This window comes from Paroedura picta, chromosome 8, assembly GCF_049243985.1.
Source record: "Paroedura picta isolate Pp20150507F chromosome 8, Ppicta_v3.0, whole genome shotgun sequence".
Taxonomy (NCBI): domain Eukaryota; kingdom Metazoa; phylum Chordata; class Lepidosauria; order Squamata; family Gekkonidae; genus Paroedura; species Paroedura picta.
Genome location: NC_135376.1, coordinates 94,628,813 through 94,647,569, shown reverse-complemented (window position 1 = coordinate 94,647,569; position 18,757 = coordinate 94,628,813). Strand labels below are relative to the sequence as shown.

The window sequence follows — 18,757 nt, the reverse complement described above, 5'->3', positions numbered from 1 at the left end:
TCAGCCCTAGCTATGTTTTGATATTGCCAAGGGAAAATGAAGCCTTTATATATAGAATGTTGGAAAATAACCAGAAAGGCAGGCATTATTTTAGCATCACTGAAAATAGGAATCATAAGATGACTTAGTTTTATGATAGAATTCTATAACCATCCAAAGAGTGTGGGCTGCATCAAAGGTACATCTCTGTGGAGGCAGAATATAAATCTTCAGTGTATATAATTAAAAAATAAACAGCCACCGTAGTTGTATTTTATTGTCCTGTGAAATATCAGTACCCAGCTTCATTTTGCCTGTTTCCTGAAATGTTATTGAGAAACAAGCCAATGTAAGTGTTCAGAAGCCATATTAAACATAGATCACTACCTTTAAAATTTGGCCATGATTGTTCTCAGCATGGGAATAACTGGTCAACTGCAGGCTCTGGTCGCTCTGTGTCCGAATGCAATCAAGCAGCGCAGTCCCACAAAGATGGTATACATATTCATTCTGAGTGTCTAGTTGTCCCTAAGAGGAGCTAGTATATTTTTATCCCATTCTCCAAGGAGTTATGTTCTGTGCTCCTCTGCTTTAATTTACTCAATAATCCTGTGAGGTAGGTGAGGATAAGAATGAATAATGGGCCTTAGGTCACCTAGCTGAGTGGGGATTTGAACCTTGGACTCTGAGATTCCAGTCTGACATTCTAACCCAGGGATTCCCAACCAGGATCCCGAGGGACCCTAGGGTTACGTGAGTGCTCCCAGGAGCTACGCAGCCTTTCCCAGAAGTTCAGATAGCCACTGACCTTACTAGAGGTCACTGGAGCCCCCTTCCCCTGTTGCCCTACAGGCCTGGTCTCTTTCTCCCCAATGGAAACAGTCAATGGTTGATTGATAGATTGGCTGGCTCCCGCATCCTCCTTCTCAAAGCCTGACAAATATTTAAGGAGTTCCTCCACAGTCAGAAGTTCGGAAAAGGTTTTTCTAACCACCGCAGCCTACTGTCTCAGTTTTAGATACTGTACACAGAAATGTCATGGTCAATTCCAAAAGAGGTACACAATTATATTAAATAACAAAATCTTTAATCACATTGTTAATATTAAAAACATGTTCTGAGTATTTCAGCACATTTATGCTCTTTGGACTGCTCCTACTTGTATCGATTCCCTATTTGGGACTAGGAATGCTTGTCTATTGAGAGCATTTTTTTCTATGTGTATCACTTTAATGTAATGGTATTATTGTGGAGTTCATGCTACAATTGTATTGATTCATGTATATTAGATCATTGTGATTTAATTACTAGACATTTGTCTCCTCCTTAATTACCACGCCCACCTGGAGGTTGGCAACCATTAGCTAATCACCAGTTTGTTCAGTCTACATCTGCTTAGTCACCAGAACTAAGTGGGAGGCCTTTTATTGGGAAGTATCACCTTGGACTACTGATGGAATGTTCTATCTGAATGCTTCCCCATATAAAGGGGAAGGGGAAAAAATAGCCTGCAATGGAATTCTTCCCCCCCGAAACACTCATCCACAACATAAAACGAGGACATTTTGGTCCGACTATGCTAGCATTCAGCCTTGTCCCTGATTATGTTACTACTAGGGGCCAAGCCCATTGCATTCAGGAATACAACGGGCACTAGATTGGTGTGGGGGGTGGGGGTGGAAGAACTCTGCGGACAGCCTCTCCCTCCCCCAGGATCTGGAAAGGCTGAAGGCAGCTGTTATGGAACTCACCGGCAGGGGCATCTCTCACACTGATCTGCAGCCTCCAAGCCTCGGAGGGAAGTGGAAGGAGGAGGGAGTGGTCAGGGGTGGGGGACAAAAGGTGATTGGCTGGCCGCTGGACAGACAGGCAAGCTGGTTGGAGGCGGAGGCACTCAAGGGCGGGTATAGCCACCCTGAGTGGGTGGTAAGCACTGAGTGGCACTTAAGCCATGAGACATGTTCCTCCTCCTAGCCCTTACCAGAAGTATGTGGAATAGATAACTCAGGGTTTCTCAACCAGGGTTTCATGAAACCCTGGGGTTTCTTGATGGCCCGGGAAGGGTTTCCCAAGTGGGTGGGAGTTAATTAATTTAAAAATATTTTTTAATTTGTTAAATGTTTATCAGGATAGGACCATATATGGTCATGTCAACTCATTTCCCCCCCCCAATGGCCAATGATGGGACTGAAAGGGGAGGGGCCCTGGGTGGGTATGTACACAGTTGTGCCTCTCAACCATATTCTGCACAATCATGCCACTTCTGGGGCTTCTCAAAGCCTGAAGAATGCTTCTGGGTTTTCACAACAGTAAAAAAGTTGAGAAAGGCTGCTATAACTGGTTTGTTATTTATTAATACATGGCGAACCACCTATGAAAATCTCTTGCCATTAAAGCCATATAGGCTTGCCATGGGTCAGCTGTGACCTGACAACAACTGTGTATGTGTATGAAAGAATTCCAGCTTCTGTACACCTAATAAATATTGTATTAATCACTTAGTGACTGCACAGCTTAGCATGGAATGAAAGTTCAGGGCAGGTTCACATGGTCCCAATGTGTATTTTTCTTAACAATCCCTTCCTGTTATACTGGATCAGGGGAAGAAATGGTTTCAGCTGTGACAGATAGGTTCACTCCCCATTGATCCTTGATGTGACCAGTCACTTCGATACGAGGAACAGGGATCACAAAGATGACTCGGACATGAATTTTCATTGTGCTTCATGGCACCTGAGCATGAGGTGTGAAGAAACTAACCATTCTAGGACTGAGTGAACGTGTTCTGGAGGAGCTGTGGCTCAGTGGTAGAGCATCGTTTTGGCTAACAGAAGGTCCCAAGTTCAGTCCCTGGCATCTCCAGTTAAAAAAAAAAGATCAGGCATGAGTTGAAGTGAGGCCAAGAAGAGGGACTGCCAGTCTGAGTATACAATACTGATCTAGATGGATGGATGTTCTGATTCTGTTTAAGGCAGTTTACTGTGGTTCCACTGGTGGCAGTGTAGGACCAACTGGAAGAACTGGTCATTCCAGCAGCTACCACATTTAGATTTGTTGTCATCGTTTTTGCTTTCAAGGCCAGTTGACTCTTATTTGTGTGGCCACCATTTTGTTTTGTTGCTGAGTCTCAGCTGACTTCTGGCAACCGGGCAGGGTTTTCAGAGTAAGAGATATTCACAGGTGGCTTGCCCTTGCCTGCCTCTGTGTCACAACCCTGGTATTCTTTGGAGTCTCCTATCCGAATACTAACCAGGGCCAACCTTACTTCACTTCTGAGATTTGACAAGATTGGGCTACCCTCGGCTATCCACATCCCATATAAATCATTTGCGCAGTTTACATGAGCACAATCTAAGAAGAGAATGATTCTGCAGCCATCCAACTGCCCACTGAAACCATACCAGCGACCACTTCCCACCTTCTCCCCGTACCTGAGGGCTCCACCCCATCCTGTCAGACTCTACCCCTGGAATTGCGAGGAACTTCTTCTTATACTCTGAGCTTGGATCCCTTGAATTTTGCCATCTGACCCTTAGGGAGTAACTTTTTATCTCTTTAAAATTCCCAGCAATGATCACCATTCTCCAATATATGGAGAATCAAGAGAGGGTAGGAGGATGCCCTTCTTCATTTGGAGAACCCAATGCTTGTTGCATGTAACTAGTTATCTGTGACTTGAACTGGTGACCAGGTCTAGGGTTCCCATTTGCCCACTTATGCCTGTCAATGCTCACTTGTTTGATGGGCCAAGTGACAGTAGGGGGGGGGAAGATGATCATCCTGCCTCCCAAGACAACCATGGAAAAGCAAATTCCTGTCTAGAGCTGCTGTAATCATCTATGGATAGCTCTAGGAATCACCAGAAACTCTATAGTAAGAACTTCCCATATTTTGCTTGCTCATTTTTCTCCCGGCATGCTGTCCCTCCACAACATTCCCACTTGTTTCCAACCACTTTACTAACAGATTCCTTCTTGACGTTCATTAGCACAGTTCCTTTGCAAAGTTGTATGATTAAAAAAAAATAATAAAAGTTTTGCAAACCTGAATGTCCCAAAGAGGCACATCCCTACCGAGTACGCATCTTCTGGGGCAAACCTCTCAGCAGCACCTATTGTCGACTCAAGTATCAGAACAGCTTAGTTCCCAGTTAGGAACTGGGGAAATACCATCTGTGCTGTAACATCCCTGATCTGAACTGCCGTACTTTGGCTCATTTCCTGCATTATCTCCCAATATAAACATGATTTATAAGCCCTGGCAGATGTCGCTAGGGTTTTGCAATGCTTGTTACTACAAACGTGTTGTAGTTTGTGGGATAACTGGCATTTGTCAAGCCGTCTTCCCTTGTTCAACATACACTGAATTATTGTTTCACTCTCCTTAGTGCCTTTCTTCCCCCCATTATAATTAATTTTCGGATCTGCCCAGGGAACATAAACAGCAAACAAATTCATTTTGCAGTAACCTGTAAATAAAAGGACTTCCCGATCGCAGCTGACAGCTAATACAGAGGAAGTTCTGCTGCCCATCGCCACTCAGGATACCAGGAAAATGAAATATTACACGCCAGTATGTAATGTTCACAATTAATTCACATTACTGGGCTTTTTTTAGCACATAATGATTGCATGGAGATTTTTTTAAAGAGAAAAAAGGAATCTTTAGGAGCTTATCACAATTCTGGGCTGATTCTGCACTTACTTTGTTTTTTCTATTCCTGGGTCTTCCTCCTTCCTCCCCCCCCCCCACCATCCAAATTGAAACAAAAAGTGTTCTGCACTTGATTGTGGCAGCTCAGAGGGGGGGGGGGAGGAGAGCAGTGGTCATGAAGCTACTTGTTTATTTTTCTTTTCCTGAATGAGCTGGTGGGGGGTCAGGTGAAGTCCAGTTGGAATTAGTGCTTTCTTTTAAAACAGAGGCTGGATAGCCATCTGATGGAGAGCCTGATTCTGTGAAGGTTCAAGGGGGTGGCAGGTTACAGTAGGTGAGTGATTGGGGTGTGAGTGTCCTGCATAGTGCAGGGGGTTGGACTAGATGACCCATGAGATACCTTCCAACTCTATTATTCTATGATTCTGTTTCTATGATTCCATTTCTTCTCTTCTGACTCCTGAGCCAGCAGCAGCCTCTCAGAAATGAGGCAAATCTCTGCTGAGACAAGTGTGGGCTTCTGGAGTGCAGTCACTTTAAAACAGGGAGGGAAGCCTTGCAACCGGGAACCAGGAAGTCTTTGAACTGATGCCCTGGCCAGTCAGGGAAGACTGCTTTGCTACATCAGCGTTGGAGGTATTAAGCAGGAAGTAAATTCGCAAAGAGCATAGATCTACACTTATACTGGTGGTGGTTTTTCAAATAGTGCACCTTATATCCACTCCTGGACATCGCGGGGTAAAGGTAGGGTCACCGCTGATCAATCATGCATGTTGTAGAGGGAAAACTTAAAGCAACCCAAATCAAAATGGAAATCTAATTCAGTGCAGAGAAGAGGGATTTATTTGGGCTGGGAGAGGATCAGAAACCCTATGCAGACTCAATGCTAGTCTACAGAGTTTGTGCACATTACAACACCTGCTTTTGGGTAAAGTTAAGGAAGGACAAAAGGAAATAGTACTTTACAAAGAGAGTGATTGAAATGTGGAATCTGAGGATAGAATGATGGCCACAGAAATCAGCAGTTTGTAAAGGGGATTGATTCCTGTAGGATAAGTCACAGTGGTTACTAGCCATGGTGACTGAGGGGAATGTCCACATTCAAAGTCATTAGGACTCTGAATCCCAGAGCCAGGAAGCAACATCAAGAAGAAGAAGAGTTGGTTCTTATGCCGCTTTTTTCTACCCGAAAGAGTCTCAAAGTGGCTTACAGTCACCTTCCCTTTCCTCTCCCCACAACCACCCTGTGAGGTGGGTTAGGCTGAGAGTGCCCTGATATTCCTGCTCTGTCAGAACAGCTTTATCAGTGCTGTGGCAAGCCCAAGGTCACCCGGCTGGCTGCACGTGGGGGAGTGCAGAATCAAACCCAGCTCGCTGGATTAGAATTCGTTGCTCCTAAGCACTACACCAAGCTGGTGTATGTATGGTTCATAAGTATAAGGATTTCAGATAGGTTCAGAAACATAACAGTTTCAGTAGATACAATTCTTCTTTCCCTAGGGCATTTCCGCACATAGTTAAAAATAGCGTTATGCCAGGTGAATGGTGTAACACTACATATAATCGTGCCTCCCAGCCCCTCCTCACTTTTTTTGCTGTCTCGCTGCCATTTCGCGCTTCTCCCCATCCACAAGTGCTGCTGGAAATGGCGGAAGACAGCAACGTGAATTATATACAACTCTCTTCTGGCTGTCAATCAAGCCAGGCAGCCAATCCCCTTTCTCCAAGCTTTAAAGGGCCCGTGATGCCCACTAATTTTTTTTAATCAATAATTGTCGATTGAAACGCCTATGCATTGAATCATAGGTACATAGTGCTTCTTTATTGCCATCACTTATGGAAACACAATTCTTGCTTCTTTTAAAAATAAATCTCATTTCTGATTGGGAGGGGGGACTTAGAGAGGCATGCTTTACGCCAGTGGTCCCCAACCTCCAGTCCAGGGACCGGGACTGGTCTGTAGATCAGTCGATACTGGGCCACGGCTCCTCCTCGTCCGCCTCCCTGGCTGCTGCCTTGGGGGCTGCCCTGCCACTGGCTCACCTTTGGTGCTCTCCAGCGGCTGCCATGGCTGGGGCTCCCCCTTGGCATTGCACTGCACAACTGCTGCTGGCAGCGCTCCCAGCGGGAGGAGGGAAGTCAGGGGCACCGGTGGGAAAGCAAGCGGAGCAGGGGCTCAGGCGGCGGTGGTGACAGCCCTTGGCAAAAGACTACCCCCTCCCGGTCCTCAGTAAAATTGTCAAGTGGTGATAAAAAGGTGAAAAAAAGGTTGGGGACCACTGCTTTATGCTACAACTTTGGGGAAAAATTCTTTTAACCTTTACCTGCATGATTGAATGTCTATTAATTGCCCAGGCAGTTCACTTAAAAGAAAAAAACTCCCGTCCGCCGGAGAAGGAGCGGGAGATGGGTGCGAGTGTGTGAGATTGGAGGCAGAGATAGCACTTCTTTGCCTCCATACATTTTTTTTGCTGGTGGCCTGCTAGTTGCTCTCTGGTAAGTAGCGCTACATATGTTGGTGAATCCACTTTTTGGGATTCACCAACTTGCACTTTAAAATGGAGGATGTAGCTGGTTGTTTACTGCTCAGACGCTGCATGTTGGCCATGTCATGTCGAGGGACCGGAATATAACAACAACGAAAGGTAAGTATCTCACTATTTTTAAAGGGTGTGGAAATCCCCCTAGAGTTCCTTAAACATTCCTAGGCCTCTTCTGCATGATGGATAAGCTGATGAAAACTCACTAAATACATCGTTGTTTTTCTGATCTCTGCACAGAAGAGTGAATTTACTCCGCAAAACTGATTTTGCTCTGCATGGTGAACTGCCTCTTCAGTGCTTTAAGCATCTTTTAAGTGTTGTTTCTGAAAGATGCTTTTCACCCATTTGTTTCTCTCCTGCCTGCCCAAGACACCCTATTAGTCATGCAGAGAAGCTCCTTAGTTATGCAGATTAGTGACTACATTAGAGAACAAAGCGGAGTTGGCAAAACTACAGGGGACAGGGCTATGCATTGTTTCATGCAGAGAGCATTGCAATGTAGTTTTTCAACAAACTATATTCAATAAAGAACAACGATTGTAATATAATAAAGTGGTCTAAACTGGTTGTTTTTTAAACTGTTTTATTTGGCTCCATGCAGAATACCTCCTAGTCACAAAGGTTTCCTCACTTGCCATTTAGGCTAATCGCCACACAGACCTTTCCTCATTTGTCACTTAGGCCAAAAATCTCCAAACAGACTTGTTTTCCTCACTTGGCATTCAGGCTAATAAATCTCTGCAAAGTTTTTTTGTTCTTACTTGCCGTTTAGGATAATAATTTCTACACAGACTTCTTTTGCTCACATGGCATTTAGGAAACCAGAACCAATGGGTCGAAATTAATTCAAAAGAATTTTCGGCTAAACATCTGAAAGAAGTTCCAGACAGAGTGGTTCCTTAGTGGAACAGGCTTCCTCCGGAGGTAGGGAGTTTTCCTTCTTTGGAAGTTTTTAAGCAGAGGCTAGATAGTCATCTGACAGAAATGTTCATTTTATGAATTAGGCAGACTGTGAGTGGGTGGGCAGGAAGGGATGAGCCAGTGTTTGTCTCTTGTGGCCTTTCCTTGCATACCCAGGTAATTGCTGATCATCACTGGGATGGTAGGCAAATTCCCTCCAGGCCAGGCTGGATTCTAGAGATTTTTTTTTGGGGGGGGGGGGATCATTTGGGCATGAAATTGGGGTCAGGTAGATGTGAGGTAGGCAGGTAGATGTGAGGTCTTGTATTGTGCAGGAGATTGGACTAAATGACCCTGGAAGTACCTTCCTACTCTAAAATTCTATGATTCTATGATAATAATCTCCACAAAGATTTCCCCCCCCCCCTCATTTACCATTTAGGATAATAATCTCCATAGAGATTTATTTTCTTCACTTGCCATTTAGGCTAAATATCTACACAGACTTCTTTTCTTAATTTGCTGTTTAGGCTAATAATCTCCGCACAGACATCGTTTCTTCACTTGCCATTTAAACTAATAATCTCCACACAGACATCTTTTCTTCACTTGCCATTTAAACTAATAATCTCTACACAGACTTCTTTTTTTCACTTGCCATTTAGGCTAATAATCTCCACACTGACTTCTTTACCTCATTTGACAATTAGGCTAAAATGTAGCGCAGATTTATCACAGATGCTGATTGATGCAGTGTAGGAGTGGGCAAAGGATGAAGAGCCGGAGACGTTGTGTGCCTGTGCTGGGTATGGCACACTGATGCATCATGCCCAGGAGAGGAGGGGAGGCATGGGCCCTGCATCTTAAAAGGTGCCCTGTGAACAGGGCCTGGCCTCTTTTGCCTAGTACCTCCGTGGGAGTAGCTTCCTTCTCACCTACCCTGTCATGTTGGTTAGCACTTTTTATGGGGTGGACATTTGTACTGCAATTTTTGTCACAGCTGGTGGTTTGGCATGGGATTGAGCCTGTTTGGGAGCAGTTCAGTCTGCACATTGGACTCCCCAGGACTGTTTCTACACTGGTAGCTCCATGCCAGGTTGCAGTCTGGAGTTTGAGCCAGGGCATGTTGCCCTGTCTCTTCCTACCCCTGCAAGGGGGGATATTTGGCCTGTTGCACCTCGTCCACCTCAGAGTTGTGCTCCTGCATGGGAGCCAGGGCAGCAAAGTTCCCAGTGTGGAAACAGTGCAGGTCAATGTCCTCCGTAAGAGGAGGCAGGTCTGCAAGCAGGGGAGGCATAGGGCTCACAGTGCCAGGTGGCCTGGGGTGGGACCAAAGGGAGGTGTGCGCCTCCTCTTGGTATCGCAGGTGGGACACTTCCCTTGGATGGAATCTCAGTAGCAAGGGGACCTGTGTATCTGGCAGGGAACCATGTGGGTTCCTGAGGGCACTGCTGGGGCTGGATTCTTGTGATCAGTGGACTACAAGTTCAGGTTCCCTCTCCCATGCCCTGCTAACACTCCTGCTGGAGTTGTGGCTTTATTTAAGCCAATGAACAAGCCCCAAATGAACTCCTGCTAGTCAATAATCTCCACAGAGATTTGTTGTCCTTGGTTGCCAGTTAAGGTACAGGTCTCATATCCTCACTTGCCACAAATAACAAAATTTTCTCTCACATTCTACAGCACTTTACTCCATCTCTTTTCCACGACATGTACCTTCCACTGCTTTTAGCCTCTACACCACACCGGCTACCACCACACTGAGGCCTTCCTTTGACGCGCCAGCTTGGTGTAGTGGTTAGGAGTGCAGACTTCTAATCTGGCAAGCCAGGCTCACTCAGCCTCACCTACCTCACAGGGTGTCTGTTGTGGGGAGAGGAAAGGGAAGGCGAATGGAAGCCGCCTTGAGCCTCCTTCGGGTAGAGAAAAGCGGCATATAAGGACCAACTCTTCTTCTTCAGTAATATCAGGGCTCACTCAGCCTCCCCTCCCTCACAGGGTGTCTGTTGTGGGGAGAGGAATGGGAAGGCAACTGTAAGCTGCTTTGAGCCTCCTTCAGGTACAGAAAAATGGCACATAAGAACCAACTCTTCTGGCAGCGCTAGTGGAGGACCAGCAGTCCCGATTGACCTCCACCATTGATGAGATCACTCCCAGTCGCCCTCTCCACCCCCACCTGGTACATGAGGGAGCCAAGGGAGAGGAAGAGGGGAGTGAGACAGCTAGTGTGAGTGTGGAAGACTCGCGACAAAGAGGCAAGAACTATCGCACGCTTATGAGGACACGTGAGATGGCGGTTAAGGCAGCTAAACGAGACTTTTATGCTGCCTCCATCATGTCTGTTAGCTCTCGCCCAGGCCAATTATTTAGGATAGTTCGATCTTTAACTACCCTCAAAGAGAGGCGCCAAAATAGTAGTCCGTTGGCACCTGGCTGTGAGTCATTAGCGGGCTATTTTGTGGATAAGGTCTTGTTGCTCCTCTGGGACCTTCCAGCCACCTTTAATACAGAAAGGGAACTAGAGACCCATGGGCTGCTGAGGGGAGATACGTTTGAAGGCTTCAGGTGGATCTCGGGAACCAAAGTGGATGAGTTGGTGACCACCTGTGCGTTTGATCCCTGTCCCTGCTCAAAATGAGGGACCAGTGGATAGGAGGCCCTCTGGGAGATATTATCAACCTCACTCTGTCTACGGGGGAGTTCCCAGAGGTGCTGAAGGAGGCGGTGGTTCGCCCTCTACTGAAAAAAACATCGCTGGACCCGGTCAACTAACACCTGTTTTTGCATCTTGCGTTCCTGGGTAAGGCAGTTGAAAGGGCTGCGGTGAACCAGCTCCTGGGATACTTGGAGGAAGCATCAGTGCTTGGCTCATACCAGCCTGGCTTCCATCCTGGCCACGGGGTGGAGATGGTGTTGGTAACCTTGGTGGATGATCTCCAGAATCAGCTAGATTGGGGCAGTTCAGTCTTCCTCCTGATGCTGGATCTGCCAGCTGCATTTGACGTGGTTGACGACGAGTTGTTGGCCACTGCTTTGCCGGGGGCAGGATTTGGGGGACAGCACTTCCATGCTTTCTCCTGGACAGAGAGTGGGGTCCCCACATCTCCCTTGTGAGGTCCCACAGCTTTCTAAAATCTTTATGCGCCCTCTGGCTCAGCTGGTCTAGAGTTATGGGCTGGGTTGTCACCAATATGCAGATAACACCCACCTCTATTTCCTCATGGATGGCCACCCAGGCTCCCCTCCCAAATCCATTTGCCAGTTGTTTGGAAGTGGTTGCTGGATGATTAGAGCAGAGTTGCCTGAAACTCAACCCCTCCAAGATGATGGTCCTGTGGCTGAGCAGGAAAGGGGCGGGTCAGGAAGTGTGCTTGCCCACTTGCCCAGGGTGCAGCTCAACATTTCCCCCTCAACAAGGAACTTGGGGGTAGTTCTGGATGCCTCCCTTTCTATCAAGGCCCAGGTCACAGGAGTTGCCCACATGGCATTTTTCCATCTTCGCCAGTCGAGGCTACTAGCGCCCTACCTGTCCCTGGATTGTCTGGCCACAGTGATTCATATGATGGTCACTTCTAGGCTGGATTTCTGTAACTTTCGGTATCCTGGCCTGCCGTTGTCTTTGATCTGGAATCTACAGCTGGTGCAGAATGCAGCTGCTAGAGTCATACCTGGGACACCTTGGAGGACCCATATTCAGCCTGTGCAGAGGCAGCTGAATTGGTTACCAGTTCTGGCCTAGATCAAGTTCAAGGTTCTGGTGTTAACCTTCAAGGCCATTTGTGGCTTGGGCCCTGCCTATCTGAGGGACCACTTGTCTCATGCCTCCCTGCAGGGCTCTTCATTCTGCAGGTGCTAATCTGCTGGAGGTCCCTGGCCCCAAGGCAGTTCACCTGGCCTTGACCTGAGCCAGGGTCATTTCAGTCCTGGCCCCTACCTGGTGGAATGAGCTCCCAGAAGAGCTGAGGGCCCTGTGGGAGCTTTCATAGTTCCGCAGGGCCTGTAAGATGGAGCTCTTCCACCAGGTCTTTGGGTGAGGCCAGGGTCTAAGATCTTCCCCTCCATGGGAACAGGTCCCCACACTAAAATCTGGGCACCCCACCTAGGGTGGCTGTTGGGGGGGGAGGGATTAGAGAGTTTCCCACCAATCTTGTGCCGTTTGGGGGCATTGTGGTTTTATGGTTTTATTCTGTAAACCGCCACAAGTCCATGGAGAGGGGATAGAAATCTAATAATAAATAAATAAAATTAGTATTAAAAAAAAACCAAAACAGAGCAACCCACTAGTTTATCCCAGGGAGCATTGTTCTTATGAGTAGAATTACTGGATTGGAATGGTTGAAAACTGTGTCATGTTTTTAACTGTGTATTAAACCTCTGGTCTCAGCTACCCCAAGCCTGCTGTGCAGGGAGGGGCAGCCTAAAAATCAAATGAATAAACAGAAAACGATTAAAGCATTAGATTGACATAATTCTACACATTTCTAGATTTATTCCAGGAGTATTCACACATTTTTGACATGGTTATCTATTGTGACTTGCTGGTTGCCCAATGGCCCTTTCTGTCATTTCAGATAGTAAAAACCTGAGAGCAAAAGAGCATGTGCAGAGTTACCAATTATGCTTTAACCCCATATTTTGACGTTACTCTTAATAGGGACTAATGAAGAACTGTTGCCAGGAATGCAATGGTTGTAATGCAAAAGCATGCTGTTCTCTCTCTTTTTCATGTTTCAAAGGGGATTAGCCTTTCAAACTGGAGGATTATTGGATTAGCACGTTCCATTTTATTAGTGGCGGGCTGGTCTTTTTATATCCAAGTAGCTTTTCTGGTTAATCTGGCTGGTAAGTGAAGGGACTCTGCTGTTGGTATAAATTGGGCTAGTTACTACTTCACTTATGCTGCCTCTGTTAGAATAGAGGGAGAAATTACACCCTATGCTTTTCTTGGTGTTATGGCAGTCTGCTACTATTTACTACCTGTGGGATAGACAACTGGTCCCATAAATTCCCTATGTGTCACTCAATAATAGCTCTGGTTTCTAGGGCTCCACTTATCCTCCTTCCAACTCTATGATTCTATGATTATCCAAGGACTGCTCTCCTTCAGGTTATGGCTAGAGATCTCATGGAATTACAATTTATATCCAGATGACAGGGGAAAAAGGGCTTTTTCAGAAGGCTGACTCAATGGCATTACAACCCACTGAGGTCCTTCCTCTCCCCAAGCTCTTCCCTCACCTGGCTCCACCCCAAAACTCTACAGGAATTTCCCACCCCAGATCTGTCAACCTGGCAATGCTTTGTCCATTTTTTTGTCAAGCTGAGACAGAGGCCAAGGGCATTTGAATCCTTCCTGCATCAGAAGCCTAGGTGGACCTCTCTGCCCTTTGTCAGACTCATCTCAGATATGGTTTTGAGTGAGGTGAAGACCACAGAAGAAGCCTGACCTGAAAGCGTTTCTGAGAGGTCAAGGAACATTGCTTGGCCAACTTTGGCACAGTGGAGGATGGAGGGCTTCATCAGCTGGTGTCCTTTCAGTTCTCACCTTTGGACAGAAGCTGGAGGGTGGGACCTTAAGGTGCCCAGGTGAATCTCAAACCAGGTCTTTAACCAGGCAGACCCCAGAGCCTTATAATTTGTCCAAAATAGTGAGTGGAGACAACCACTCACTATATTTGTTGCTTGACTGGGCTTCAATCTCCACTCCAGCTTCAAGCATCACCTGACGCTTGGACCAATCATGAGGCCTCATCCTCTGTATAGAACCCTGGCTTGAGGGTTCTTTTTTCTGACTGGACAACCCGGGCTGTGAATAGACATAGCCTAGATTGAGGTTCAGCGTGCCCTTTCCTTCTCTGCCTAAAGTCTGGATTGCAAACCTTGCATGCTTGTGACCACTTCCTCTCTGGCCCTTAGATTCTTCTCGCCTCTCATAAAACTCAGCTGGTACCCATCTTGACTCTGACTCCTTGAATTCCAGGACTGTGCTCTGGTATCTTGATAGAGTTGACCATATTGGGAAATTCCTGGCGTTTCAGAGAAGAGAGGGACTTGAGCCAGATAAAATTATATATATATTCCACCTGCCAAAGCAGTAATTTTCTCCATGGTAGTCCACAGTTCAATTGTAATTCCAGGAGATCTCTGCTCCCCTTGGAGGTTGGCCACCCCATCCACTGGTTATTTGTTGCTCAGCTGCACGGCTGAATTTGATTATGCTCCTACTTACAGCAATTATGGTTCAGTTCTCCAGACATCAGGTGTCCTTTTTTGGAACAGTATCTCTATCCTCAAGAACACTTGGCCAGATATTAAAATGACAAAGCAAGGCATAAAGAGGTTGTATGGGAAGGGGGGTGAGAAGAACCAGGTGCTGTAGGGTGAGTTACAATTAACATGTACAATGCAGTCCCAGGAAGGAAGCAACCTGCCAGGAAGAAGAGATTGATTCATCCATCACTTGGGAGATGCGGGAGCCACCATTTCAGGTCTTTGTGGATATGGATTTTGGCTGTGACCTAGCATTGCCATCTCTGGATTGGGAAATTCTTGGAGAATTAGGGATGGAGCCTAAGGAGACTGGGGTTTGAGGAGGAGAGGGATATAATCAGGGTACAATACCATATGGTTCACCTAGGATCGCCAGCTCTGGATTGGGAAATACCTGGAGACTTTGGGGGTGGAGCTGGAGGGGGTGGGGAGGAGCCCCACGGGAGCATAATGCTATGGAGTCCACCCTCCAAAGCAGCCATTTTCTCCAGGGAATCTGATCTCGGTAGTCTGGATTTCAACTGTAATACCAAGAGGTGTCCAGACCACACCTGGCAGTGGCAACCCTGGCAATACCAGAAATGCTCTGATCAGCTTCGCAGCACTTTGCCGCAATGGAGGTGGACCGGGGCATTCATTTTTATTTTGCAGGAAGGCGGCATTGTGTTCTACGCAATCCCACCTTCTTGCAAAATAACATATACACATACCCACACACACACCGTGTGGCACTAAGCCACCGCTTTGTTTCCTGGGGGGGGCACCTTTCAGCGGGACACCAGGTATGCCACCGAAACTTGTCCCTGTGTGGACATAGACTGCTGCGGAGCATGCAGCTCCTCAGCAACGCCACGCCAGCAGCCCGGTGTGGCTGCTGCTATGAGAAATGGGCCGTGATGAGCTTCCTTTTGGACCGACAGCGATGGCTTGTTTTCCTTCTTTGTTTCCAACCTGCTGAAGCCTGCCTCCCCATTAAATATATGCAAGTTGTCTGCTTCCACCCACACGAGACAGACAATCTCACACTCTCCCAGACTGTACTTCCATTTGTGATGATCATTACGGCCGTTTTCCTCCAGCAACCTTGACTCCCTTCCCCTCCCAAAGCTCTGCAATTTGTAGGCAACAGAACGGGGATGAGTGATCAACAAGCCATTTGCTTGTAACTAAAGGGTTGCGGGTGACGGAGCTGCGCCTTCTTTCAGCTTCTTTCTCAGCAGCCCACGAGAGGAATGTACGCTGCCGATCTCCTACCACGCTGTTGGCAGGGAGCCCCGCAAAGGAGATTCAAGGAAGCAGAGGAGCCGTGTTAAAAATCTGCCCTTAGAAATGGCTTTGACTTCTGTTTCGGTCCCAAATGGCAGAGCAGGGCTTTGATGCTGGTGTTTGGCTGGCAGGTGTCAAATGGCTATTTCTTCCCCCTGGACTACCTCTCTTAAAAGTCAGTGAGATGATGACTTGGAGTCATAGTGCACAGCTCAATTAAAGTGTGAACCCGGTGGGCCATAGTAGTGAAAAAGGCAAACTCTGAATGAGGAATTTGACATTACAGGATGTTATTCGCTGTTAGCTTGATTTTGAATCCAGTGATACAGGGATCATACAGTGGATTTCGTTCCATTAATTGTCCATCTCTAAAGCACTATCGTAATTTCAAACTTTTCCCCAAACCCCCCTTTTTTGCCACTCAGTCTTCCTAGGAGTGGTGTAGTCAAACTGTGGCCCTCCAGATGTCCATGGACTACAATTCCCATGGGCTCCTGCCAGCGAATGCTGGCAGGGGCTCATGGGAATTGTAGTCCATGGACATCTGGAGGGCCACAGTTTGACTTGTTGTTAGGTGCAAAGTCGTGTCTGACCCATCGCGACCCCATGGACAATGATCCTCCAGGCCTTCCTGTCCTCTACCATTCCCCGGAGTCCATTTAACTTTGCACCGGCTGCTTCAGTGACTCCATCCAGCCGCCTCATTCTCTGTCGTCCCCTTCTTCTTTTGCCCTCAATCACTCCCAGCATTAGGCTCTTTTCCAGGGAGTCCTTCCTTCTCATGAGGTGACCAAAGTATTTGAGTTTCATCTTCAGGATCTGGCCTTCTAAGGAGCAGGCAGGGCTGATCTCCTCTAGGACTGACCGGTTTGTCCGCCTTGCAGTCCAAGGGACAGTTTGACTATCCCTGTGCTAAACCGTTGGTTGAAGCCAGCACATGCATAAGTGAACAATTATAGCCTCCCCCTACATACCCTCCCCTTTTCGCTGTTCCATCGGGAACCTCCCTGATAAGTACTGGGCTGACCCGTGATTATGGCCAATTGGTGATTAGGGGGCCATTAATCCTAGTTTTATCGATTGTGTATACATTATATTTTACGGTTTTAAAATGGCATTCAGTGGAGCCATGTTGCATTTTGTGTATGCTGTTAGCCACCCTGAGACACTGAGTGAGGGGCAGGATATAAATGAAATTAAATTATTATTATTAATAGTAAAAAGAATAATATAGTACTCGGTGCAGTCAAGGCATCTCAATGGTGCTGAAGTGCTATAGCTGCTAGTGCTATGGCAGAACATTAACAAAAAAAACCCCTCCACTTTCAGAGGCAGCGTCTGAATCCCAGAGTCAATGGACAACATCAGGGGAAGGCTTTGGCCTCTGTGTCCTGTTGCTGGCCATCCACAGGACCTGGTTGGCCCCTGCGTAAGACAGGATGCTGGTCAGACAGGGGTAGTCAAACTGCAGCCCTCCAGATGTTCATGGACTACAATTCCCATGAGCCCCTGCCAGCATTTGCTGGCAGGGGTTCATGGGAATTGTAGTCCATGGACATCTGGAGGGCTGCAGCTTGACTACCCCTGGACTAGATGGACTACTGGTCGGATCCAGAAGGGTTCTTATGTTCTGATGACCTGCAAGCTGGGCAGCACAATATCACAACATTCTGGGGTGCAGCCTGGGGAAGGTGGGGATTAGGGAAGGGAAGGGCCTCAGCCCCTTAAATCTGCTCAAGATTCCCAGCCCCAGAGAAATGAAGTTGGCCTCAATCAGAGCCAGGGCCTTTTCAGCCCTGGGGTTTTCCTTGTGAAACACTCTAAGCAAGATCGGGGCCGTGTGGGACAAAACAGTTCCGTAGAGCCTGCAGGACAGAGCCTTCTGCGAGGCCTTAGGGCCACGGGGAATCCTTATGGGGAGGGAAGGGCGATGGTCCGTTGGCGGGAAAGGAGTAGGGTGGCTGCGGCAGCCCTGCTCCTTTCCTGGTAGCGAACCATGTGGGGATAGAGTGTGGGCAGGGAGTCCGGGCGGGCCAAGTGGCCAATAGGGTGGCACTCGGAGGGGCCCTAACTCCTCCCCAACAGCCCTTATCCTTTTATTTAATCCGCTCCGCAGAAACGGTTTAAAGATTAGAGATCTCCAGGTTCTTCCTGGTGATTCCCAGCTCGACACTTAAGACAAAGTTTGCCAGGGGATCTTGGGGTGATCCGGCAGGAGCCTACGTCATTTGTGTTTGGGGGAGTTTGAGCAAAGTGAGCGTCCGCCGATCATGTTGGTTTTGAAGTTCTCGACACACCCAATAGAAAGTTCTTTAGATCGTTCCAGCCTAGCTAAGGGCCTTCCTATACAACATACCTTGAGTGCTGTTGGGCTTTGTGGGGTCAGCAGGTCAAACTAAGAGGCGGTCTTACTCATCTGCGGATAAGTTTGCTGACTCTAGGTGGGAAAATTGCTGGAGATTTGGGGATGGAGCCTGGGGATGGAGGGGTTTGGGAGGAGAGGGACATCTCTAGGATATGATGCCATACAATCTGCCCTCTAAAGCAGCCCTTTCCCCCAGGGGTACAGATCTCTGTTGCCTGGACTTCATTTGCATTTCTGGAGATCTCCAGGCCCCACCTGGAGTATGGCAATGGTATCTAGAGGACAGTATGTGACCCATTTCCAGTTGTTTACCTGTGAGGGTTAAGATGACTCGATGTGATTGCCCCCCATCTTGAAGGCTGAAACCATGTCCTGGACTATGGGCTTCAACCTCCTGGACCACCATTATGACATCAGAGTTGATGTTGATAATATCAGAGTCACTTCACAGGAGGTATTTTCCACTGGCATATGGACAGCGATTAAGGATTTGAATAGCAAGGCCAATACCTATTTCATCTGCTTTGGGGTTCTTTTATGCCAACAGTGGTTGGGAAAATTCTGGAGATTTGGGGCACAACCCAGGGAGGGCAGACTTGAGGAGGGACCTTACTGGGGTATAGTCCTGTATAATCTGCTTGTCAAAGCTACCTTTTTCTCCAGGGGAACTGGTCTCTTATTTCATTCATTCATTCATTCATTCATTCATTCATTCATTCATTCATTCATTCATTCATTCATTCATTTTTATACCGCCCTCCTGGCAAGCCTGTATGTCAAT

At 47.3% G+C, this 18,757-nt stretch overlaps 1 protein-coding gene and 1 long non-coding RNA gene across 3 annotated transcripts in view; both read right to left on the bottom strand.

Annotated features, from left to right (window-relative positions):
• Nucleotides 1–18,757, bottom strand: part of RASGEF1A (RasGEF domain family member 1A) — a 308,494-nt gene that overhangs the window by 192,369 nt on the left and 97,368 nt on the right. The window lies entirely within an intron of this gene.
• LOC143842708 (uncharacterized) lies at nucleotides 12,536–18,362 on the bottom strand. Of its 2 annotated transcripts, XR_013233313.1 has the most exons (3): nucleotides 18,289–18,362; nucleotides 13,955–14,101; nucleotides 12,536–12,657 (listed from the first exon to the last, which is right to left on the bottom strand). It is a non-coding gene; the product is annotated as an uncharacterized LOC143842708 (long non-coding RNA). The 2 variants fall into 2 exon arrangements; XR_013233312.1 differs by lacking the exon at nucleotides 13,955–14,101 and having other exon boundaries at nucleotides 18,289–18,359.